The 25,490-nt window shown below is 48.8% G+C and overlaps 1 pseudogene; it reads right to left on the reverse strand.

Moving 5' to 3' along the window:
- LOC125759495 (uncharacterized) overlaps positions 1-25,490 on the reverse strand; it is a 65,142-nt pseudogene that overhangs the window by 6,451 nt on the left and 33,201 nt on the right.

Genomic DNA, 25,490 nt, shown 5'->3' on the forward strand with positions numbered 1-25,490 from the left:
GATTACGATAAGACCAGTCAAGGGTTTCTAAGCCCGCACAAGCTAATTCCTGCGTTCATGCAATTCATGCAATCTGATATGACGTGGTACGTAAAGTCATGCGACATTTGCAAGAAGACCGTTTCAAAGCGCCTGGTAGAACGTGTGCCTTTTCGAACCGTGCCAATCAATACGCCTTTCCAGCGCATCGCTATTGACATCATCGGTCCACTACCACGTACATCGGCCAATGGCAATCTATACGTTAAAACTGTGGTGGACCTTGCAGCGCGTTACCCAGACGTAGTTGCTCTCCATGAAATAAAAGTGCGAGGATGGCCAAGACATTGCTTGAGATGTTTTCCCACCTTTGAATTCCCCGGAAAATAGTCGCTAACCCACGTACCCAATTCACCTCGCTGCCAATGAAAGAGTGAAGCCGCCTGCTTTTCTTTCAACAACTACTAAGGACAACTTACCACCCAACGGTCACTGACCTACTGTACGCTTTAGCGGAAAGTTGAAGAAAATTGTCAGAAGAATGGGCCATGAAAGCCCCCAAAATTAGGATTGGTATTGGGGCCACGTCTGTTTGATTACAGAGAAGTACCATAGATAAGTTCGGTTTTCTCGCCTTGTGATCCTCTATGTGGTCGCTACGTACAATGACCAATGGGTATCCTAAGATAGGTGTGGTCAGCAAGGCAGTTAAACTTAGATATAAATGCAACGTATGGCTAAATTTTTAACTTCAAGAACAGCTGAACACTCCGTGTCAACACGCGCACGAGCGTCTCAGAATGTCGGAGACAGCAAGGAGATTTTTTTAAACCTCCTTGGAGACTACCCAGAAGCAGTACTGCGATCGCACGACTTCTACTGACACGGAAGGGGCCCCGACGCTTCGCCGACCTAGCCCCGCATCAGAGGAAAAATGACCACTGCAGTTCCGGACGCAAGAACTACGCTGTTGTCGAACTCTTCAAAACATCCGCTTTTTCGGCCCAGGGCAATTGACATAATAGTAGAAGGTATCGCTGTACGTGCATTTGTCGGCTCAAGAGCCGTCGCTTCTGTGATTAGAGCGAAATTAAATTTGAGGAAAGTGACCACGCCGCTTACCAACCTTGCCCTGCGTACGGCGACACCGCATTGCATCACGCCTTCGGTTCAGTACACAGCTCGTGTTTTGATACAAAATGTTCGGTATGCCGTCAAGTTCATCGTTCTTCCGCGATCATCCTACAACGTCATTCTAGGATAGAATTTCTTTTCTACACATTAGGCCCTCGTAGACTGCGCTCGTGCTGAACTCACATTGTTGACTCCGTGCCCTGAGCTTTACAACCGGAGTCCCCCTAAAGTGTATGCCGTAGCTGACGTCCACCTCGCCCCTTTGCCCGCCGTCCTAGTGCTCGTGTCTTCACCTGCTGCTTCTAACTGGACTGTTTTTTCAACCATCTGTAACTAATGCGCGTTAGCGAACCTTTGTCCTCTCGTTCGTCATCATAAAATGTTGCAATGGTTCTGCGGCGCTTTACGCGTGCAAAGACTGCTTGCCAGTCTCTCCTACTACGCTGTGATTGTGTGGGGAGCCTCGCAGCTTTTGATGACATTTTCGACGATACAGTATTTGGAGATACAGCATCACTACAGCCTTGTGCCATCACTTCTGCAACTGACACAGCTGCCCCTATGAATGTATTTTGCAAGGCCGTCGATACCCACCTTACGCCTGCTCAGGAGAATCAGATCGTCTGACTCCTCCAGCGTTTTTGAGCCTCTTTTGACCACGACCAGCCTTCCTTACGTCGAACGTCAGCAGTTGCTCGCCTTATTGATACCGGTCAACAAGCACCGTTGCGACAGCGTCGATACCTCGTGTCGACTTCTGAACGCAGTATCATCGATCAGCATGTAGAAGGTATGCTCAAACGTAGAATAATATAGCCGTCCAGCAGCCCCTGGGCCTCTCCAGTTGTGCTGGTCGAGAAAAAGGAAGGATCCACGAGGTTCCGCGGGGACAACCGCCGTCTCAACCGAATCACGCGCAACGCGATGCCGCGCGTCGACGATGCCTTAGACTCGCTACATGGAGCAGAATTCTTCTTTTCCTTAGAGCTATGGTCTGCCTACTGGCAGGTGCCCATGGCGGAGGCTGGTCGCAAAAAACGGCTTTTGTTATGCTCGACGACCTCTACGAATTCAGTCATGCGCTTCGGGATATGCAACGCGCCTGCTACTTTCGAGCGTATGATAGACACGATCCTTGGAGGCCTCAAGTGGAATATTTGCCTTTGTTATCTAGACGACAATGTCGTCTTTTCCATAGATATTGCGTCCCACTTAACGCGCATCGAGCAAGTTCTTGCTCGCCTCTCCGCCGCGGGACTGCAACTGAACCTGAAGAAGTGCCACTTTGCCGCTTGGAAGCTTACGATCCTAGGGCACCTGGTTTGAAAGGACGGTATTCTCCCTGACCCCACTAATCTAACAGCTGTTTCAGCTTTTCTCAAACCAATTACCATGAAACAGCTCTGAAGATTCATTGGCCTTTGTTCCCATTTCAGGAGCTTGGTCCGCAACTTCGCTACCATCATCGCTCTTTGACGAAACTCCTCGCACGCTCTAGTGATCTTTCGGCGTGGTCTCCCCCATGTGATGACGCCTTCAACGAACTGCGCCGCATCCTCAACTCCTAGTCTGCCACACTTCGGCCCATCTGGACCCACTGAGATCCACACACACGGTAGCGGTGTCAGGCTAGGCGGTATTTCTTGCGCAACTGAAAGATGGCTTCCAAGAGTACGTCGTTGCTGACGCCAGCCGAAGTCTTACCAAAGCCGAAAGCAACCGTTCTGACACTGAAAAGGAATGCCTTGCCATTATTTGGGTGATAGAGAAATTTCGGCAGTACGTTTATGGACGCCCATTTGACGTAGTGACCGACCACCATGCCCTGTGCTGGTTGTAATCACTAAAAGATCCAAGTGGTCGCCTCGCCTGATGGGGATTACGCCTCCAAGAATACAATATTCCCGTGGTGCTTCACTCTGGCCGCAGATATGCAGACGCAGGCACCCTCTCCCGTTCGCCCCTGCCTCTGCCTGCTTCACACATACTACCTGCGATACCACCGCCCTCACCATCACCAACATGCCTTCTTAGCAACGCAAGGACACTTGGCTAGCTTTCATTCTAGACATTCTGTCTGATCGGAACCCTTCACCATCTTGTCGGAGATTGCGCCAGCAAGCCGAGCACTTCACCGCCGAAATAACACACCCGGCGGCCGTCAGTGGTTACTCGTCATTCCCGTCACGTCCGCTCCAAAATTTGTTCCAAGTTGCAGGACGACCCACAATGCGGCCTACGAAGGTTTCCTCAAAACATATTCTCGCATCAGGCTTCGATATTACTGGCGTGGCATGAACCGTTTCATTTGTGAATGCGTTCGCGCATGTTCGCATACCAGAGACGCAAGACACGCCGCTGGCATTTTGTTACCTTTGCCATGCACCTCCCGACCGTTCGCCCGCGTCGACATCAACATCTACGGTCCCCTTGTTAGCATTGCAAACGGTAACCATTGGATAATCGTTACCATAGGCCACCACACACGGTGCGCCGAAACGTCACACCTGCCTTCGTCTGCAGCAAAAGACGTTGCCACTTTTACTCTCAAGAATCCTGTCCTTCGGCATGGCGCCCCAAGAGAGTTGCTGAGTGATCGCGGTCGCGTGTTTCTCTCAGACGTCATCACAGCATTGCTCCGTGATTGCTGCGTCGTGTACCGCACGTACCAAAAGCGCCTATCGCCCTCAACAAACGGGATGACAAACACTTTAACCGTACTCTCGGTGACATGCTTGTTAATCTCGTCGGACCACTCCAATTGGGACCGAGTACTACCGTTCGTTATCAAGGAGATGGACTGGGCTATTTGGTGTATGTCTAATTGTTACCGCTTGTGACTTTAGCTTAAAATACCGCCATTGAAAGCACTACTGGGCTCTCCCCTTTTTTCCACCTTTAAGGGCGCGAGCCTTCTCGTACTATGGGCACTATTCTTTTGTACAGACCCGACGCCTCAGAGTCCATCACTCAACCCCAAGCAGCTACATACGCTGAATAATGCCGCCAACTTGCATGCTCACTCACAACGCAAAACCAGGGGCGCCAGAAGCACTCCCACGACGTGTTCACTAACACTACATCGTACGATCCTGGCTCGCTCGTTTGGCTGCGTGTGCCCTCTACTACTACTAGCCTTTCCAACAAGCTGGACCCCACATACCACGGTCCATATCGTGTCCTGCAGCAAACATCGCCAGTGAACTACCTCATCGAAGCCCTGGAACCGCCTTGTGATCATCGTCTTCTTGGCCAGGAAATCGTTGCCGTGAAGCCGGAATCGTTGCCGTGACCATCGTACCTTGGCCAGGAAAAGTGCCGTGAAGGCAACTTGCGCGCCGAAGTTACGGTAAATTCCTTAAAAGCTTTATGCCGAACTAATCGCCCTTTTGTTCTTTTGCGAGTGCGATATACTCTCTGCGCTATGCGCTCGCCTTCATTTTGCGCTGTTCTCGTTCATTCGGTTACGCCGAGGGACAACAAGGGAGGACGCCAACCCAGGAACGGGCGCCTAACAACTACGCTGTAAAAGAGGAAACGCTGAAGTTTCACTTCCTGCTTCACAAGATATAGATTTGGTTTAACGACCATTTGTAGTTGAGTTAGGAACACTGGAGGTCGATGGTACGATACCTCGCACACTTGAAAGCTACGGCGTTCGATTCAATACCGTACGTTCTCAGACAGTCGAGGGTTGAAGCTCCGACGATATTGGTAAGTTCTGGGTTAGTAATTCTTCACTCTATACCACTGCATGCTTTATATGCACTTGCTGTGCTGCCATGTGTATTCCTACGGGAAGCTTTTCCTGCAATTTAGTGATGTCCTTCCTTTTAAGGGTCACTATATAGCTGCGAATATCGACACTTAAAAGTTTCTAGAATCGTAATGTCAGAAATGATTTCGTTTATTAATTACATTAGCAACGGCAAAGCGTTACGGAAACCGTTTTAGGGGCGAACCTCCTTATGCCATGGGTCTGTCCATCCTTCATTCGTTTGTTGGTAGTAGCCACCTCTAGTTCGTGAGAAGTGCGTGTTCTGGTATGCAGTAGATGAAGCAGACGACGTTGACGAGTGAGACTCTCGTGCGTGCTCGCCTATGTGGCGTTCTTTCTTTTTACTACGTCTCGTGTTTTCAACGACAGCCGAAGACAACAGTTCAGAAGTAACGTGCCATGAGGCTCCCTCTTGGCTCGCCTTCTCTTTCGCTCAAATTCGCCGGATGGAAGACAAGGCTACAGAGACCCACCCACGCCGTTAACTTTGCAGTGGTCGAACGTCTTGCCAAAAGATTGCCGTTCTCTTATGTTTCTTTACTTGTTGTTGCCTTCTGTAGCTTCCCGCTTACCATGTAAGCCTAGCTTGTTTTATGTCAAGCTTGTAAACGATGTGAAACGGGACCCCATACTTACTGTGGTGGACGTTCTCTGTCTTACCGAGACGTGGAACGCCAAAAGACCGTATATCAAAAGATACGTTCCAGTCGTGTGCATCGATGATTCAGAGCGTCTTGCAGGTGGTGTGGCCGTATACGTCAAACAAACAGAAAAGGCACAAGATCTGAAACTACTACCAACGACACAGAGCCACAACGGTGAATATGCTACCATCAATGTTGATGGATGCATCATCATGACCATGTACCTTGCACCCAATTTGCCGAGTGGGAATATCAAGACATTCATTGACACGGCATTGTGTAAATCTGACAAGTACAAGAATAGATCGTTTGTGTTAGTTGGTAACCTGAATGTCGATAATATCAAAAAGAACAGTGAGTGGGTAATACAGCATATGGCAGCCAAATATGCTCTCACGTGCACGTTCTTTGATCATATGAAACCAACGACATCCGAGGGACGTGTACAGACCTGGCATGTTAAAATTTCCAATTGGAACCCGTACAGGAACCGCTATCCCTTCATTTCACGGGCCATAAAGCCGTGTATAATGAAGGGACAACGCAAGCCAAGCATCATCTAATTAAGAAAAATAAAAGTTTGATGTTTGTAATATGCACACAGTGTCTTTCCCTCTTTATATGATGATTGATGGGGCATTACACAGAAGATTCACAGTTTACCGATGATTTCCTCCGGAGCTTCGCCCCACTCATCATCATTCACCGCGTGGATAGGCTGTGATCTTTAGGGGCGAAGCTCCTTAAGGCGGCACCCGTTCGTCCCTCGTAGTAGTGCGTAACCAGTCGTAACGCTAGTACCAGATCTTGACCTCCAAGGTGGTGCCGGTGGGAGATTTTTCCTGTGCGTTGTTGAACAATAAAAAATTCGCAGCGTGCGCGTTAACTAAAAGCCGAATTCTTCTGTCTCTCATTCCCCATTAGCAGCCATTGGCATGTTCCAGTACGAAACGTTAGTAGAAGTAGAAGTGTAAGTGTTAGCTAAAAGCCGACTTCTTCTGTGTCTCATTCCCATTAGCAGCCATTGTTTACCTCCAAGGTTGTGCCTGGTGAGATTTCTCCTGTGCGTGATTAAACAATAAAAATTTTGTTCAAAACGCCGTTGATTGATGAAATAAACCAACGAAAGATGCCAGATGTTTTCTAAAAGCAAAACGAAAGAACGCCAGATGTTTCTAAAGCAAAACGAAAAGACGCCAGCTGCTTAACGAAATACGCCAGATGTTTTCTAAAGCAATGGTTTTCTAAACAATGTAAATTCACAGCGTCCATGTAAAATAAAGTGAGCTGCATGTCGTCATAACTCATCGAATCTTTAGTATAAACGCGCCCGATCTCACGTCGGTGATGATGTACTGGGCAGAATTCACGGAAGATTCACGGTTTACCGATGAACCTCCGCAGCTTCGCCCACTCATCATCATTCACTCCGTGGATATGCTGTGATTTTTCTCTTATTTGGCTGGGGTACTGGCGAAAGAGTGCTTGCGCAATATTAGAAGAGATTATCGAGTTGTTCGACAAACGAATGAAGCAAGCCCATTTCCTCATCTTTGACTCCTCTGAGCGAATGCACCCTGCTGCGCATGTGCCAAGTAAAACCCTACATACAAGCAGAATACGCAGTGTAGTTATGGCAAGCCATAAGCTGCCAATGCAACGGACTGCCTCCCGCTCATGCTGTTATGGTAGTGGGTCAACGAATCAGCGGTGTTATCCAATACGGCAGATAACGTGACGTAACCATGAGCGATTGAACAATGAACTGCACAAAATTATTATTTCACAGTTAGGCACAATAATGCCATGTGCGCTCGTGTTCACGCTGATCTTTCAACCGCAGCGATAGCCGAGTGGTTAGGGCGTCCGCCTCTGATGCGGGAGCCACTGGGTTCCAACATTGAAACATGTGCCAACATTCATATCTCTAAGCAAAACTACCTGTAGTGATGCAGATGGTCTTCATATTGGGCCACTTAAATACGTTAGTACTACCATTGCTCAAGTTTTACATCGCATTATTATTCAGCTGTTCTCATGCGGCCAGTTTCGTCTCCAACTTCAATTCGACAAAGCTATTACTATGTTTAAAGGGTGTGACGAATCTAACATGTTTAAGTACCGGCCTATTTCAATACTCCCGGTATTTTCAATGTCATAAAAGTAATAGACAAATCAATGAGCTCATTCTTAACCAAGCATCATTTCATTACTACCTATCAGTTCGGGCTTGCGAAAAAAAGAAAAGTTAATAGAGCGCCTTACTAATGCAAAAAGAAAGAATCATTGATGCTTTCGACCCCGAACTGTATCCACTTGGAATTTGTATCGACTATTCAAAGGCATTCGACCGAACATATGACACCACACTCTAAAAAATTTCAATATTATGGTTTCAGAGGTTCTTTTCTCTGTGTATTCAAGTCTTACCTACAGTACTCCAGCAAAGCGTGCACATTAACAGCTCTCATTCATGCTTCATTCATGCTACACAGAGTTCCGCAGGGAAGCATTCCTGATCCACTGCTTTTAAGCGTATATACAAATGGCCTTGGTAATATAGACGTCAATTCATCTTTTGTGATTTATGCATACGACTTAAGCTTATTTTTCTCAAATCACAGTCTACTACTGCTTCTGCGGAGTAGACAAATCACAGTCTGCGAATGCCACTGTGGTAACACTACTCCATCCGAGCATCTTGGGCAAGGCACTTCGATGTTCAACGGTCACCGTGTCGCGTTCCGATGCCGACGTTAAAATGTATTCTCTTCGTTGCTCTAAATGAATACAAAGGAAAAGAATCGCCCACGCATTTCGTGCCTGCCATTAGGTTCCATTTATGTAGAACTGCAACATTATTTACTGTTGACAAAATATTAAAAAAAATCACGCCTTATCCACGAAGTGAATGATGATTGAGGAACTGGCTCGGAGATAATCGGTAAACCCTGCATGCTCCGTACAATTCCTCTGCTGTCATATAAAGACGTCACACGTTGTTGTAGTAGCGATTGTGGTCAGGTTGTTGTCGAACCACGAGTGGTCGCAGACCATGCAGCTGTGGCCGAACGTGTGGTTCAGGAAATCGCGCTTAAAGCGCGCGCCGGCGCCGCCAACTTCAGGTAGCGACCACTTTCGGCGCTTGGTCACTGCATCCTGCGCCCGTACCTCTTCGAGGTTCTCTTGCCGCCGCTTCCGGGCTGCTTCGGCTTCGCGGGGTTCTATCTCGGGATCCGCACGGCGCTGACGTCTCTCTGCGGCCTCGCGAGCTCTCACCGCAGGGTATTGGCGGCGAGCCCGCACTCCTGCTGCCTTGCGAGCCCTCCACTCCGCCGCCTTGTCTTCTTCGTTCATGTTATTTGTATCGAAGCGCACTGCCGGAGTGGGGCGAGCGCCGCATCCTACAGTTGGCTATGCTATATGTGGTTTTGCCTGCGTTAATATTATCATCAAGACGCTCGAAGAACAAGAGGAAGAAGACTTCTCTTTCGTGCGAGCTGCGCCTGTAGCGGTCGCCTCTGGAACTAAGGTTACTCTTACGGCGCGGGACTTTGCCCCAGCTTAAGAAGCTGGCGAGGCAGCTGGTAATATTTAGTTAAACGCTAGTTAAATAATTGCTAAAACTCTCACGAAAAAACATTGATTGCCTAATAATTATGCTGTGTGAATATCAGTCATTTGCAGAGTCGATAATAAACAGCGCCTGGGGGAATCAAGGGCAATTCTTACTTTTTACACTTAACTATGTGGGCAATCAGTACTGTGTGATACTGCGTTGGTCTTTAAGGGTTCGCATGTCACCAGAATGCTGTTTGTGAAAAATGTGGTACAGTGAGAGAATATGTGTAACAGTGACCCCAGATTTGTTTAAACTATTATCGTCATATCTTTTACTCACGTTTTTCAGCTCAACGTGCAACCAGCGGCATTACATTTCATAGTTAACAGCAAATGTGTTTATTCCTTCAGTCAGCGTATATATATTTCACCACTATCGCAATGAAACGACAGAAAATTGAATACTCAGTCTGCGCAGAGGCAATAAAGCGATCAATCGGGACATGAATTCTATCTCCTTCGGAAAGAGGGAAATTGAGTTTAGGATTAGAATTGCCTAGCCTCTGTTGTGGACGTGATAAGCTTCTGAAATGAAACGCCCGTTCGTCATGGTAGTTGGACAAATAAGTATTCTCTTTAAAAGATGGCTGGCACCCACTATTCTTACAATGAAGAGATAATTGACTATCTGTAGCTTGTTTTTGAGCCTTGTTCGAATGCTCGCGTATACGCTCATTAGCGCATCGAGCCCCTTGACTTTCGTCGTTAGCGCAAGATTTTGTGACGTCCCCGAACAACCACGATTTTAGAAGCTACTGAAGTTTGACCCTTCTGGCGCCCTTTTCAAGCGTATGCACGAAAAAGTAGGCATATACCCCGTTTCATTCATCAGGTACAACGCTGTGGATACTCTGCAAGAATTTCCGTCATCAAAATGTCTAATTATGCGCGTCTCGCGCTTGGATTTCGTCATCGTAGAAGTGCCTCTGCGACTGGTTCCGGATCCGCGTCGCCGGAACCATGTCGTTGAGGCCCCAATACAAGAAACGACACGTGAAGCGATCTAAGACAACCTATTGACAACCACATAAAAAACGGGGTTTGTCTGTTTCGCAGGCACAAAGCACCTTCATTTATTAAACAATCTAAAAACGAAATCACATTACGGGTGGCAAAATCATTGCACTATTTCAAGGTGCGAGTGAATCTACTGCTGCAAGTCTCGCCAGCTTCCGTGCGTTGTAGCTGATGTATTAAACGTTGTATAGTGCGAGAGAACGGAGCCTCTGCCACTGACAAAGCTGAAAGATTCGTGCCGGTTCTCTGCGCGATAAACAGACGTACTCTCTGCCAGTTGCCATGTAGACGAGACAATTTACATACTTTCTACGTTTCGCATGAATGTTGCGCCGCTTTTTCAACGGATGCCGTGAAGCGATCGTGATATTGCTTGCACTGTGTGGATCTGGAAAGAATATCTCGTGTACTGCCAGATCATCGTCGACTCGAAGCTCGTCCTCCACTCCACCAACAGAAAAAAAGGAAACCATGCAGCACTTCTCAAGCACTGCCGCAGTTCTTGTGTGACGTGCTGTAAACACTCTTTTCGAGGAATGGCGACCCCATCGACTTCCTCAAGTCAAGTTTAATGTTGCGTAATCTTCTAATGATATGGTGGCATCTATCTTACATCGTGGTCTCAGCTTACGGGTTTCAGGCAAAGCTTAGTCTGCTTTCACCAGTACAGCAATCTGACGCCACACGGATTGTACGATTGTACATAGGTGTTTTCGGGGTGTCTGTTTACCGTACCATCACGCCCGGCACGTAGCCTTTATTAAGACGATAGTATTTCTTAGGATACTTCAACCGAGAAATTTTGGTCTGTCTTTCTGTCTTTCTGTTTGTCGGCACGTCACTCGATTCAGCCACTCGGCCAAAGTTGAACCACTTGCTCAAGGGTCAGGCAGCTTGAAGGCTCACTAGGTTCATACTTGTGTACATTGTCGATCAAAATGCAAACATTACGCATATCTGAGGCACAACATCACTAGGTAAGTATTAAGTGGTGTGTTCCTTTAATAGAAAATGCATACATACGTAATTCTAAAGACCCTAGTTTCTTAAGCTGCGCTGAAAATGCGACTGCGCGTTAAACTTGACTTCCTCCGTGCCCTCTGAACGAGCTCATTGTTGTGTTTCGGTTTCGGTTCTGTATTGCACTGCACGAATGCTAGGGGGCGCCGCTTTGGCATTCCTGTTTTAGCCAGGCGACGTGTAAAAATTACACCATCTCCCGCTAAAGGGGACCATGAGGCGATGCGAAGCCGGAGCACTTGCACGATCGCGTTCCGTTGGCGTTCATTGGGCATGCTACCGACCTCGTGTCGTGGAACGCGAAGAGGGACGCTACGCGCGTCGTGTCTTTCATCTAGCCTGGCCGTTAATTCTCACAGGGCGAGCGGGGAACGCGGTTGACAGGCGGGCGAGAGGGGGGCAGCGTAGGAGTGGAGAGAGAAGGGCAGGGGACGCGCATGCGCTCGAGCTCATCGCGGCGTTATGCAGGAGAGAATTTCGGCATGTCTAGCCCGCGTTTCAGAGGAATAGTGGTAAGGAGGATGGGAGAGGGGAAGTGGAGAGGGGGAGGGGAATGGTGAGGGGGAGTGGAGAGGAGGTATGTGGAGAGGGTATGCGCATGCGCAGTGAGGGTGGTCACGCCGCACACCACCACCACCACCGGATTGAGCTCGACCTTAAGATACTTCGCATCTAATAAAGAGTGTGTGGAGAGTACTCGTTGAGTGCGGACGTTTCTTCTGATTCAGCGCTTCGCGCCAAACCACGTGTTCGGGCTGGCTGGCGTCCCCGCCGGTCGTTTGGTCACCGCCGGTCTTCGCCTGCTGCTGCGCCGGGTCTACCAGTCCGCAACATAGCACTCATGTTCCCGACGTATTGCCAGATGGCGTCCATATCTCACGCAGCGCCTCTTCTATCGTCTTTAGACGACATTTGCAGCGAAGCACGCAGATACGCGGCCAATTTTTTTTAAGTTTTAGCCACACGAGTTTTTTATAGCGTACGGTAACGTGATCAAAGCGATTAATATACGTTTTGCGGAATAAAAATACGGGTCATCCCACGCATTGTAGGAATCAATTTCATGCGATGCAGTTAGGCAATTTTCACTATGCGGCTTGCTTTAAGGTTTCGTGTGTCACCACAACGCTGTTTGCCACAATGTGGCGCAGTGACGCACCATATCTTAGAGCAGTGACCAAAATTTTTTTCGGATATTCTCATTACCTTTTTAGGGGCGAAACCCTTTAGGGTCTCCGCGTGTCGGCATGCATCGTGTATCGTCGTCTGCTGTCGGGACGCTCCATTTGCTTGAGCGCAAGAGAGGGCGCCACCGCCCCAGCGCTCGCCGTATGGCAAGAGAGAGCGAACGGTGGCATTGACTACGGAAACGCTCTTTCTGCGATGAACGCTAAACTGCCAGCTCGCAAGGAATGAGAACGCGCCCTCACCCGCGAGAGAAAAGATCGACGCAGGCAGCGTCTACCAGCGAGTTTCTTGAGTGAAAAAAATCACAGCATATCCACGGAGCGAATGATAATGAGTGGGCGAAGCTGCGGAGGTTCATCGGTAAACCGTGAATCTTCCGTGAATTCTGCCCAGTACATCATCACCGACGTGAGATCGGGCGCGTTTATACTAAAGGCTCGATGAGAGTTATGACGACTTGCAGCTGACTTTAATTTTACATGTACGCTGTGAATTTTCATTGTTTAGAAAACCATTGCTTTAGAAAACATCTGGCGTCTTTCGTTAAGCAGCTGGCGTCTTCTCGTTTTGCTTTAGAAACATCTGGCGTTCTTTCGTTTTGCTTTTAGAAAACATCTGGCGTCTTTCGTTCGTTTATTTCATCAATCAACGGCGTTTTGAACAAAATTTTTATTGTTTAATCGCGCACAGGAGAATGCTCACCAGGCACTACCTTGGAGGTAAACAATGGCTGCTAATGGGAATGAGAGACAGAAGAAGTCGGCTTTTAGCTAACACTTACACTTCTACTTCTACTAACGTTTCCTACTGGAACATGCCAATGGCTGCTAATGGGGAATGAGAGGCAGAAGAATTCGGCTTTTAGTTAACGCGCATGCTGCGAATTTTTTATTGTTCAACAACGCACAGGAAAAATCTCCCACCGGCACCACCTTGGAGGTCAAGATCTGGTACTAGCGTAACGACTGGTTACGCACTACGACTACGAGGGACGAACGGGTGCCGCTTTAAGGAGCTTCGCCCCTAAAAACCGACTGTTCGCTTTGCACAACCGTTCACCGTCCACCCCTATATATAGGCACTAGATCTTGACCTGCGATGTAGTACCGGTGGGAGATTCCTCTTTGGCATACTTGAACAATAAAGATTCGGAGCGTGCACGTTAACTAAAAGCGGACTGCGCGTCTCGGCGTTAAATCTCCCTTCTGTCTCTCCTTGTCCATTAGCAGTGATTTTAGTGTGGGAAATACCGGTGCACACTGCTTGCTTCGCCCCTCCATAGGTTTCACGTTAGAGGAGCAGAAACTCCTCTCCCTACATGCTTCGCCGCTCCCCAGATTTCTTCTTTTTAAATCGCGTTTCCTAATTCAACGTACAGCCAGCGGGATTACCCTTTATGGATACCCTCCTTTTTCTTACCGTTGCTCTTGTCTCCCTCTCCCTATGCAGAGTAGTATAGAACAGTGAGCTCACTGTCCTGGAGTGCGTACCCTGTCTTGTAAGTTTCTCTGTCGCGTTGCTCCTGAGGCAAGAGTTCTACGCTTGATTCCAAAATTTCTCTCCCTCATCTCTACATGCCTTCTAATCTTATTTCAGAGGAAGGGTGACAAACATCATTTCAGATTACTTCATCTTGGTTCGCATTTGCTTCTGCATTTTTCTCTCTCTTTCTCAACTCAATGCTACGCCGTTAAACGCCAGAGCTGTAGCGTACACATGGCAGGGCGTCTTGATCTTGTGTCACTGCCCTTTAGGAAATCTATCGTTCGAGGCATTTACTTCAAAAAAAATTCCTCATGGGCTGTGACGTTGAGCCTAAACGGGATACGATTTTCCTATTGGAAAACCCAGTGGCGCTGTCCCAATGCCATACATGAAGATTGGACCAGCGTGGAACTGCGTACTGCGACGCTGGCACGTTGCACTAGCCACTCTGGACTCTGGCGCGCTGCCTACTGGGAAACCCGTTACGGGCCGATATAAGGCTTTTCAATTGTTTTTAAAAATTGTGAACTTGGCCAGATCATAATTAGGGCTGAAACACGTGCACTGCGACTAAAAAAACAAACAAGAGCGAGCAGCAGTCGAACCCACCACCTCGACGCAGCGTACATTCTGTGTCCTACTTATACCGCTGCACCACACTTCAAAGACGTGAGTTGGTCTCTTTTTGCTTCATGATATACCTAACTCCGGTAGCTACTATTTTCATTTTCTCGTTTAGAAAAGCAGATTTCAGTCTCTTCGTGCTCGCGAAAACCTAACGGAGAGATAGTTAATTTCTTTGTTATTTGCTGCCCAGGATCAAAACATCTATTGCTCACGTTCTGCTGAAGAACATATTAGCGTAACCGCAGATGTGTTGTGGCAATCGCACTGACTCGCTAAGCGGTTAGTCATATACCTATGTAGAAAACAACGTCCATATGAACAGCGCAGAGAACATTAGTTTTCTTCACCTGTATTGATATATTTTCTGTGCTTATTTTACGTTCCGCGTACTATACAGCCGCAGTAGTTCACCCTAGCCGAACTGACCATTAGGCTTAGTGCTGTACTCCGTGCGCCACGATCGCAGTGAATAACGTGGATATTCATTTACGAAGAATCCAATAACCGTTCGCACGGTCGGTTGATGTTTATTATCAGACTAATGCTAAAGTCATATTGTATTGCGAATGATAAGTTATTTGATACAGTTATATAAACTACGTTCACAACGCTGGATCACACATTTCAGCGAATGGGCACGCGATCTTGCTCGACAGATGAATGTGTTCAGCGTATAGGGAACCCAAGCTCAAGTTTGCGGCGCGGCGACAGCGCCGCGCCAGCCGCGCTGCGGCTCTGTCGGAAAGCTCTGAACCTTATGCGCAGCCGACTGAGCCCCTTTTACGGTAGCGGTAGCGCACGTGCGCACGCGTTCTTCTCTCGGTGCGGGTAACTGGGGGGCCGTCAGCTGGGTACGTTGAACCGAGAGGCTTGCTGTGCGAAGCTGCGCATTTCCGCGATGGCAGAAGCGACCCCGCGGAAGCGCAAGCGTGGTCCGAAGTATTGCGGTTTAGTGGCCAGCCACAATAGTGCAGACAACACCAAGGCACACGATTCACGTGTTGCCTTGCCACGGTGGTCTAGTGGTTATGGCGCTCGACTGCTGACCCGAAGGTCGCGGGATCGAATTCCGGCCGCGGCGGCTTCATTTTCGATGGAGGCGAAAATGTTTGAGGCCCGTGTACTTAGATTTAGGTGCACGTTAAAGAACCCCAGGTGGTCGAAATTTCCGGAGCCCTCCACTACGGCGTCTCTCATAATCATCTGGTGGTTTTGGGACGTTAAACCCCAGATATTATTATTACGATTCACGTGTTAAACTGTATCGGTTGCCGGGCGTGTCGTACGAGAAATAAAGGCGGCAAGCGTGGATAACTGACAGCGCTGTCTCGCCTTCTATTTTGGCTGTCTGAGTTCATCGCTTTCGTTCGTTCCGACTACCTGAATCGGTAAGTAACGCGGCGCATGCACGCAGCGACTACAGTCATGATTACTCGCTGTCTTCTCGCATTGTCAAAGTCCAGTTACCTCTGTAGGTGAAACAACTTTGTGTTTTGATTCCCCGTGTTCGTGAGACCTACCCGTCGTTGTTGAACGTTCACACTCGCGTTATACCGTTAGCGTTGCTCGGTTGGTTGAATTCAACTGAACTCGGCACATTGTCAGAACTTCGGCGCCTGCAATTCACGCGTCGGGAGGGCTGCTTTATCACGCCGGAACGGACGTCTGAGCATTTTCAGCAAGCTCTGACATCGTTCTGCAGGTTTGCTTTGCTTTTGTCACTTTATTAGTGTGATATATATTTAAGCCGCTAAATATAACTGGCACTTAATACATGCTTTGCAATTGCAGCCTTCAAGTAACCACCTTCTGACTTTGTGCGATTTTCTAGCCGCGTTCACGCAGCAGGTGTTATACGCCTGTCAGGTCGATATCATAAAAGGAGACTGCGAGCATGACGCGAGAGCCGCAAAAACGAGGCGAGCAGTTCATGTTGCTTCACAGTGGTTAAAGCTCAGCCAGCTGTCTCGCGTCTTAATCGGCGGTAGATTCTCCAGCGGCACGGAGGACTTGACTCTAACCTTCTCAGGAAGCAGTGCCATGGCCGTATAATCTTTTTTTTCACACGCCGCAAACGTTTGTTCACGAAAGTACACGGCTGCTACTGTAAGCATGCCATATCAAAACAACAATCATATGATTCGTAGTCCACGCTGGAGAACATCGATAGCGTGTACGGCTTCATTTCGGAGTGCATTTGGACCATTCATATTTAACATGACAGAATGAGACTTACCTCGAGGTATACGTCCTACACGGTGTAATCGCGACTTGGGAAATGCACTTCGCTTTGAGTTGGGCGTCGTTGTCGTCGATCGTCTGCTCTTCACCGTTAACGTGATTGACGAGCCTTTCTTATTTTATCAAGTTCGCTTTTCGGAAGTGCCAGTCAAATTGAAGATCCTTTTGAAGCCACACTGCAAGCGGTACATTGTGAGACGCCGCAAGTTCACCGCGAGGGCTCAGCACGTGCACGGAAGCGAGCGTCAACGCTCGCTGCTTACACCCCAGTTTCTCTTTTTCTGCCAGAGATGGCGCAGCCTGTCAAGAGCAGCAGCGCCGCTAAGCGTTGCTTGGGAAGCCTATTTGTAAGTCCGTCGCCTAACTAGAACTAAAGCTAGATATGTCTAGGGCACAGAGTAGGATGATATTGTGCAATATTTGATAACTTTTTCTTTCGGCATCTCGCGATCCAATATCAAATTTTATACGAGGTCCACACAGCGCACCTATTCTCCGAAGTGCCGCCAGTGTTCCCAGTGCGCGGGCAGACACTGTACAGCTTGGCCAGTGCCTCGCAGTACGCTGTAAGACACTGGGCCACACTTTACAGTGCCTTCCAGTGTCTTTCAGCGCCCTGGGCGGCACTGGTCACGCTGTACAGCCCATCTCAGTGCCTCCCAGCGCGCTGTAATGTACTGGCACACACTGTACAGCGTTTCCAGTGCCACCCAGTGCGTTGAAAGGCACTGGAAGGCACTGGAAACGCAGCTTTTTCCGATAGGGTTCGCTTTGAATTATCGGATTGCTACGGCTCGATTTAGTGAATAAAAATGGTGTCGTTGAGGGGCTGTCTTCGACGTACTTCACAAGGTTACGCGAACGTCCGCGGACTCGCCAGCCACAGGTATTCGCAAATGAGGTTCCTTGTCTGTTCAAACAAACGCTGCAGGGGCGGTCCATTAGTTTCTACAGTGAAGCCATATGTGGCATGGAAGCGGGACAAGTTCGCGGTATGCGAGTCCGTGAGTGCGCGGAAGCTATAATGGAGAAGCAATGCTAGCACACGCTGCCTCCAAGGGTGTCCGCGCTGACACTAGTTTCTCCTCAGGTTTTGTCAGCATGTATACTCGCCGCACAATAGCCGTCGAAGCATAAATGGCTACCGATAAAATTTTTTAGATGTTCTTAATATGGAGTTAAGCTAAGTTCACCGAACACAAGGTTCGAGGCACACGTCTCTTGAATGTGGTCATACAGAAATCAAAAGATACAACACGAGACAATTCGAAAGATGCTAGCACGTGATAAACGCCGGGGCCGCATCTCTCAGCTTCTCTTGTCACCAATTTGTGTGGAGTGCTTGGGTGTTACTTTTTATAATAAATAAATTACGATTAATTGTTCACTACCTTACCCATTACTTCATTATGACGACTAAAATTGCGCTAAAAACACAAAGACAAAGACGAGGAAAACAGGATTCGGAAACGCGGCATGGCGTTTCCCGCCATCGTTTTGCCGCGGCATATTCAACATCCTCCGGGGCCGCGGCGTGGTCGCTTGCTTCCAATAGATACAGCCAATGAGCCGTGCGCCGGACTTGATGGCCGTTTGCGTAGGCGAATTCGAAATCTCTCTATGCCGTCCTTGCCTGGATACGCCTTGACCACTCTAGTGACTTTTACTGCAGTACCGGCACATTGTGATTCTGGATAACCATAATGTCGCCAACGTGCAGTCGGAACGAAGACGGATGGCACTGATGAGCGGAGCGCAGGCGAAGCAAATATTCTTTCTTCCGGCTTTTCTACAACCGTTGCAGAAGCTCGTGCTCGCACCTGACACGCCTTCGCAGGTCATGCGCGGTGGAACCAGGCAAACACCCTGTAGTTCTTGCTGGTAGCCGCACGACGTGCTTGCCGGTTAGGAGGTGCGAGGGTGTCAGCGCCCGTGCATCCTTGGTGTCCTCGCAGAGTTGCGTTAGAGGGCGGTCATGTACTGTCACGCCTCTATGGTCTTCAGATGCCAATGACGGGTAACGTGAAAAGCGATGGTCAGAAAGAACAGGAAGATCCGATGCCCACTTCCGCAAGTCCTCGACGTCAGGTGGAAGAGGCTCCTCCCAATCGATGCCGTGCCTCCGTAGCTCTGTGCACGCTTTTCCTCTTCTGATGGTGTGGCTCGTCAATCACGCGTCACGTGTCTTGAGATGCCGCGGAGGGGACACATAGTCTGTCCAGGCCCTGAAATTACACCTGACGATGATGACATCGTTGCCAGTGCTACGGCGCATGGTAGATGAGGCGCTGTCAAGACGTCCGTTGCCTTGCGGTTGTCTGATGCTTTACCTGAAGTGCTTTTTTCACCTGACATTTTTCTCGGCTCCTGACTTCCCACTTCAACTTCACTGAACTTCAGGATTGCCTTCACTTGCTCTTCGTTTGATTGCCCCGCAGAGTCCACGATGTGTGTGTCGGTGTTCGTGCGCTTACGGTACAAGATCGCCTGGTCCTCCGGCAATGAGTGCAACGGTACTCGGTGTGGAACAGCCGCGTTCTCTGCAAACGGCGTGCCAAGGCTGACCAAACAGCTGGTCCTGAACTCGATTTTGTCGTTCACGTCCTGCAGCCTTGACACTTGGGACGAAGACTCGATCGGCTCAATGGCAAGCAGGCTGTCTGTGTGATCATCGACGAGATCTTTTCGGCTATACCCTTCGGTGGACACCTTGACGGGAACGTTGTAATACTTCTCAGTCAGCCGTGTTCCTTCGGTGGCTCGCCTCGTAGCGCCGGCCAAGTTAGGCTTCAAGCACTTAAACGGTTCGATGTCTGTGAGCTTGGGGTGCGTGTGAGTGGTCGCCTCGTAGTGCTCCCAGAAACCCGGTAACTCACGGTTCTCGCTACGGAAGGTGGGTACTTGAAGTTTCGGCAAGGCGACTTGCAAACCCGGTGCTTGTGGTCTAGAGGGATCGGCGAGGTCTTGGCCGATGGCCTCCGAGTGGGCAGCTCCCCTGGAGCTGCTGGCTCTGTAAATTGTACCCGCATGCCTCGGCTGGTTGGTTTCGGTGACGGTAGAACCAACCGCTGCACGCGCGTTCATCGCGGACCGAAGCCTGCTGACGGCTTTCACGATATTCTCGTGGTACTCAATAGCGCCCGTAATTTCCTCGTCAAACTTCTCACCCTCAAGGGCATAGGCGATCTGTTTGTCCAGTTCAGCGAGAGCGGAGTACTTGTCGCGAAGCTCGTCGATGAGTTCCTGCAAGTCGGCGGAAGACGGTAGTGTGCCTTGCAGGAGGATCTCGTTGGCCTCGGACAGGAGTCGGGCAGTGGCACCGCGAAGGGCGCCTCGATGTCTGCGTAACTTGTTCATCCTCGGTACGGCATCGGTGCAGGAGGATGTCGGCCTTCTCCCGGGTTTTCGGCACCAATAATGTAGCGACAGAGAAGAGGCCGACACCCGTATTGCCCTGGTTGAACACTTCTTCCTTCATTCCCTTTATTGCGTGCTCACGTGCAGCCCCGCCTTACGCCCGCTTCTTCGCGCGTCTTGTGCGCGGCATGGCGTTTCCCGCCATCGTTTTGCCGCGGCAGATTCAACAATGACGACTAAAACTGCGCTAAAAACACAAAGACAAAGACGAGGAAAACAGGACTCGCGCAGTCTCACAACTGAACGTTTAATGTTTGAGACACTCTTAGCTGCCTCTATTTGACTGGCTGACTGACTGAACTGACTGACTGACTGACTGACTGACTGACTGACTGACTGACTGACTGACTGACTGACTGACTGACTGACTGACTGACTGACTGACTGACTGAATGACTGACTGACTGACTGGACTGAACTGAACTGACTGACTGAACTGACTGATGACTGAACTGACTGACTGAACTGACTGGACTGAACTGACTGACTGAACTGACTGACTGAACTGAACTGACTGACTGACTGGACTGAACTGACTGACTGACTGACATAAAAAACCAGACTGATTGAGCCGACAGCTTTTTTTTGCGCTTGTCGGTGTCGGTGTAGTCGGAAAATGCAATTTAAAGAAAAGCGGCGCACGAAAAGACGGAGACAAAGAAGAGAACCACACACAGCGCTGCACTCACAACTGAAAGTTTATTCAGAGCAACAAGAATTTAAAAGGTAAAAAGCGCGCATGACAAGTGAGGTACAACGTGATTAGGTGATACGCTCATCAATAAAAGTAAACTCTTTTTTGTGCAATGTAACCGAGGTCCGGCTTACGCAAGTATCACGTGACTGGTTAATATGACAGGCTTCAGAAACCTCACGGGTGAATTGATCGTGGTGCTTAAAAATAATAACTGTGTATATAGCTGTGATAAACAATATCTGTTATAAAAACCCATAAGCCTGACATGCCTTTTCGTACCATAATTACGGAAACAGACACGTGGCAAAAAAATGTATCCAGGTATTTAGAAAGCCATTTGAAGCAGCTGTGCGTTCATGATCCCGTTAGAGTGGAAAATTCGGGTGCGGTGGTTCAGTTTCTTAGGGAGCGCGACACGAGCTCCTGTCTGGCGTACAGTATAGATGTTGTTGACATGTTTTTTTCGATTCCTAATCATAAGCTCCTAGTGTGCGTTCAGGAATGCATCAAGGAAGACAATGATGAGCTTCGTTTCAGAAGTAGTAGTGGTACCTCTGTAGAATCGTTCACTGAATTACAGGCTTTTTACCTAAATTCTACGTACATTGGTTGGCGAGGGCAGATCCTAATCCAGCGATCAGGAGTCTGTATAGGTTCGCGCGTTGCACCTGTCCTTTGTGAAATTTTTTTAGCAAAAATAGATTGCATTTTAGACACAATCCTAAGCGGAACTGTGATGCGTATTTTCCGATATGTGGACGATTTTTTAGTTGTTGTAAAGGATGTCACGTTCCCGGATAATGTTTCCAATGTGTTGAAGGTGTTCAGGACAGAAGGCATGGGTCTGTCCTTTACATCGGAGGTTCCAGAATCCGACTGTCTACAATTTCTCGATCTTAACCTTCGGTTTCAGAGTTCCCATATTTGCTGGTGTTTTGAGCCACGATCAGTGAAACCAATTCTTAATTTTGGATCAGCCCACTCAAAGGTGGTAAAGAGGGGCATCGCCTTCACGTGTCTTAAATGCGCTCTAGAAAAATCTTGCAGGCATGTGTTGGGCTCTAGTTTTGCTAAGCAAGTTGCAAAACTAGAGGAAGCAGGGCTCCCCCTTTTACCTTCCCATACCTTCCCATTTGGTACCTACCTTCCCATTCCCATTTGGGAATGGGATACCTTCCCATTTGGTATCGCAATGTGCTACGTGTGGGTGCACACCTGTTCTGTCTAACACAGTTATTATTTTAAGCACCACGATGAAGTCACCCGTGAGGTTTCTGAAGCCTATCATATTAACAAGTCACGTGATGCTTGCGTAAGCCAGACCTCGGTTACATTGCACAAAAAAGAGTATACTTTTATTGATGAGCGTATCACCTAATCACGTTGTACCTCACTTGTCATGCGCGGTTTTACCTTTTAAATTCTTGTTGCTCTGAATAAACTTTCAGTTGTGAGTGCAGCGCTGTGTGTGGTTCTCTTCTTTGTCTCCGTTTTTTTTTTCTGTGCGCCGCTTTTCTTTAAATATGAATATAGACCAACTCGCCCAACTTTCTATTCTGTTACCTCAATTTGTTCCCGTGCGGTGGTTGAAGTTGCGTGTCGAAAAGCTGAGAGGTCTCGGTAAAGAGCTGGCACTCACTGGCAAGGCACTCCAGCAGGGGAGAGACAAGGATCGCAATAGAGAAAGCGGAGTGTGCGCAAAAGCGTGAGGCAGCGAAAGAAGATTACGAACGAGAGTCGCAGCTACGAGCTCGAGAACGCCCGTTGCTAGAGCTTCGGCTGCGCTTGCAGGCATTGCAACAGTCTAGTCAAACGGTCCTCGCTGAACCACGTGATTACGATAAGACCAGTCAAGGGTTTCTAAGCCCGCACAAGCTAATTCCTGCGTTCATGCAATTCATGCAATCTGATATGACGTGGTACGTAAAGTCATGCGACATTTGCAAGAAGACCGTTTCAAAGCGCCTGGTAGAACGTGTGCCTTTTCGAACCGTGCCAATCAATACGCCTTTCCAGCGCATCGCTATTGACATCATCGGTCCACTACCACGTACATCGGCCAATGGCAATCTATACGTTAAAACTGTGGTGGACCTTGCAGCGCGTTACCCAGACGTAGTTGCTCTCCATGAAATAAAAGTGCGAGGATGGCCAAGACATTGCTTGAGATGTTTTCCCACCTTTGAATTCCCCGGAAAATAGTCGCTAACCCACGTACCCAATTCACCTCGCTGCCAATGAAAGAGTGAAGCCGCCTGCTTTTCTTTCAACAACTACTAAGGACAACTTACCACCCAACGGTCACTGACCTACTGTACGCTTTAGCGGAAAGTTGAAGAAAATTGTCAGAAGAATGGGCCATGAAAGCCCCCAAAATTAGGATTGGTATTGGGGCCACGTCTGTTTGATTACAGAGAAGTACCATAGATAAGTTCGGTTTTCTCGCCTTGTGATCCTCTATGTGGTCGCTACGTACAATGACCAATGGGTATCCTAAGATAGGTGTGGTCAGCAAGGCAGTTAAACTTAGATATAAATGCAACGTATGGCTAAATTTTTAACTTCAAGAACAGCTGAACACTCCGTGTCAACACGCGCACGAGCGTCTCAGAATGTCGGAGACAGCAAGGAGATTTTTTTAAACCTCCTTGGAGACTACCCAGAAGCAGTACTGCGATCGCACGACTTCTACTGACACGGAAGGGGCCCCGACGCTTCGCCGACCTAGCCCCGCATCAGAGGAAAAATGACCACTGCAGTTCCGGACGCAAGAACTACGCTGTTGTCGAACTCTTCAAAACATCCGCTTTTTCGGCCCAGGGCAATTGACATAATAGTAGAAGGTATCGCTGTACGTGCATTTGTCGGCTCAAGAGCCGTCGCTTCTGTGATTAGAGCGAAATTAAATTTGAGGAAAGTGACCACGCCGCTTACCAACCTTGCCCTGCGTACGGCGACACCGCATTGCATCACGCCTTCGGTTCAGTACACAGCTCGTGTTTTGATACAAAATGTTCGGTATGCCGTCAAGTTCATCGTTCTTCCGCGATCATCCTACAACGTCATTCTAGGATAGAATTTCTTTTCTACACATTAGGCCCTCGTAGACTGCGCTCGTGCTGAACTCACATTGTTGACTCCGTGCCCTGAGCTTTACAACCGGAGTCCCCCTAAAGTGTATGCCGTAGCTGACGTCCACCTCGCCCCTTTGCCCGCCGTCCTAGTGCTCGTGTCTTCACCTGCTGCTTCTAACTGGACTGTTTTTTCAACCATCTGTAACTAATGCGCGTTAGCGAACCTTTGTCCTCTCGTTCGTCATCATAAAATGTTGCAATGGTTCTGCGGCGCTTTACGCGTGCAAAGACTGCTTGCCAGTCTCTCCTACTACGCTGTGATTGTGTGGGGAGCCTCGCAGCTTTTGATGACATTTTCGACGATACAGTATTTGGAGATACAGCATCACTACAGCCTTGTGCCATCACTTCTGCAACTGACACAGCTGCCCCTATGAATGTATTTTGCAAGGCCGTCGATACCCACCTTACGCCTGCTCAGGAGAATCAGATCGTCTGACTCCTCCAGCGTTTTTGAGCCTCTTTTGACCACGACCAGCCTTCCTTACGTCGAACGTCAGCAGTTGCTCGCCTTATTGATACCGGTCAACAAGCACCGTTGCGACAGCGTCGATACCTCGTGTCGACTTCTGAACGCAGTATCATCGATCAGCATGTAGAAGGTATGCTCAAACGTAGAATAATATAGCCGTCCAGCAGCCCCTGGGCCTCTCCAGTTGTGCTGGTCGAGAAAAGGAAGGATCCACGAGGTTCCGCGGGGACAACCGCCGTCTCAACCGAATCACGCGCAACGCGATGCCGCGCGTCGACGATGCCTTAGACTCGCTACATGGAGCAGAATTCTTCTTTTCCTTAGAGCTATGGTCTGCCTACTGGCAGGTGCCCATGGCGGAGGCTGGTCGCAAAAAACGGCTTTTGTTATGCTCGACGACCTCTACGAATTCAGTCATGCGCTTCGGGATATGCAACGCGCCTGCTACTTTCGAGCGTATGATAGACACGATCCTTGGAGGCCTCAAGTGGAATATTTGCCTTTGTTATCTAGACGACAATGTCGTCTTTTCCATAGATATTGCGTCCCACTTAACGCGCATCGAGCAAGTTCTTGCTCGCCTCTCCGCCGCGGGACTGCAACTGAACCTGAAGAAGTGCCACTTTGCCGCTTGGAAGCTTACGATCCTAGGGCACCTGGTTTGAAAGGACGGTATTCTCCCTGACCCCACTAAACTAACAGCCGTTTCAGCTTTTCTCAAACCAATTACCATGAAACAGCTCTGAAGATTCATTGGCCTTTGTTCCCATTTCAGGAGCTTGGTCCGCAACTTCGCTACCATCATCGCTCTTTGACGAAACTCCTCGCACGCTCTAGTGATCTTTCGGCGTGGTCTCCCCCATGTGATGACGCCTTCAACGAACTGCGCCGCATCCTCAACTCCTAGTCTGCCACACTTCGGCCCATCTGGACCCACTGAGATCCACACACACGGTAGCGGTGTCAGGCTAGGCGGTATTTCTTGCGCAACTGAAAGATGGCTTCCAAGAGTACGTCGTTGCTGACGCCAGCCGAA

Source organism: Rhipicephalus sanguineus, chromosome 8 (assembly GCF_013339695.2).
Source record: "Rhipicephalus sanguineus isolate Rsan-2018 chromosome 8, BIME_Rsan_1.4, whole genome shotgun sequence".
NCBI lineage: Eukaryota > Metazoa > Arthropoda > Arachnida > Ixodida > Ixodidae > Rhipicephalus > Rhipicephalus sanguineus.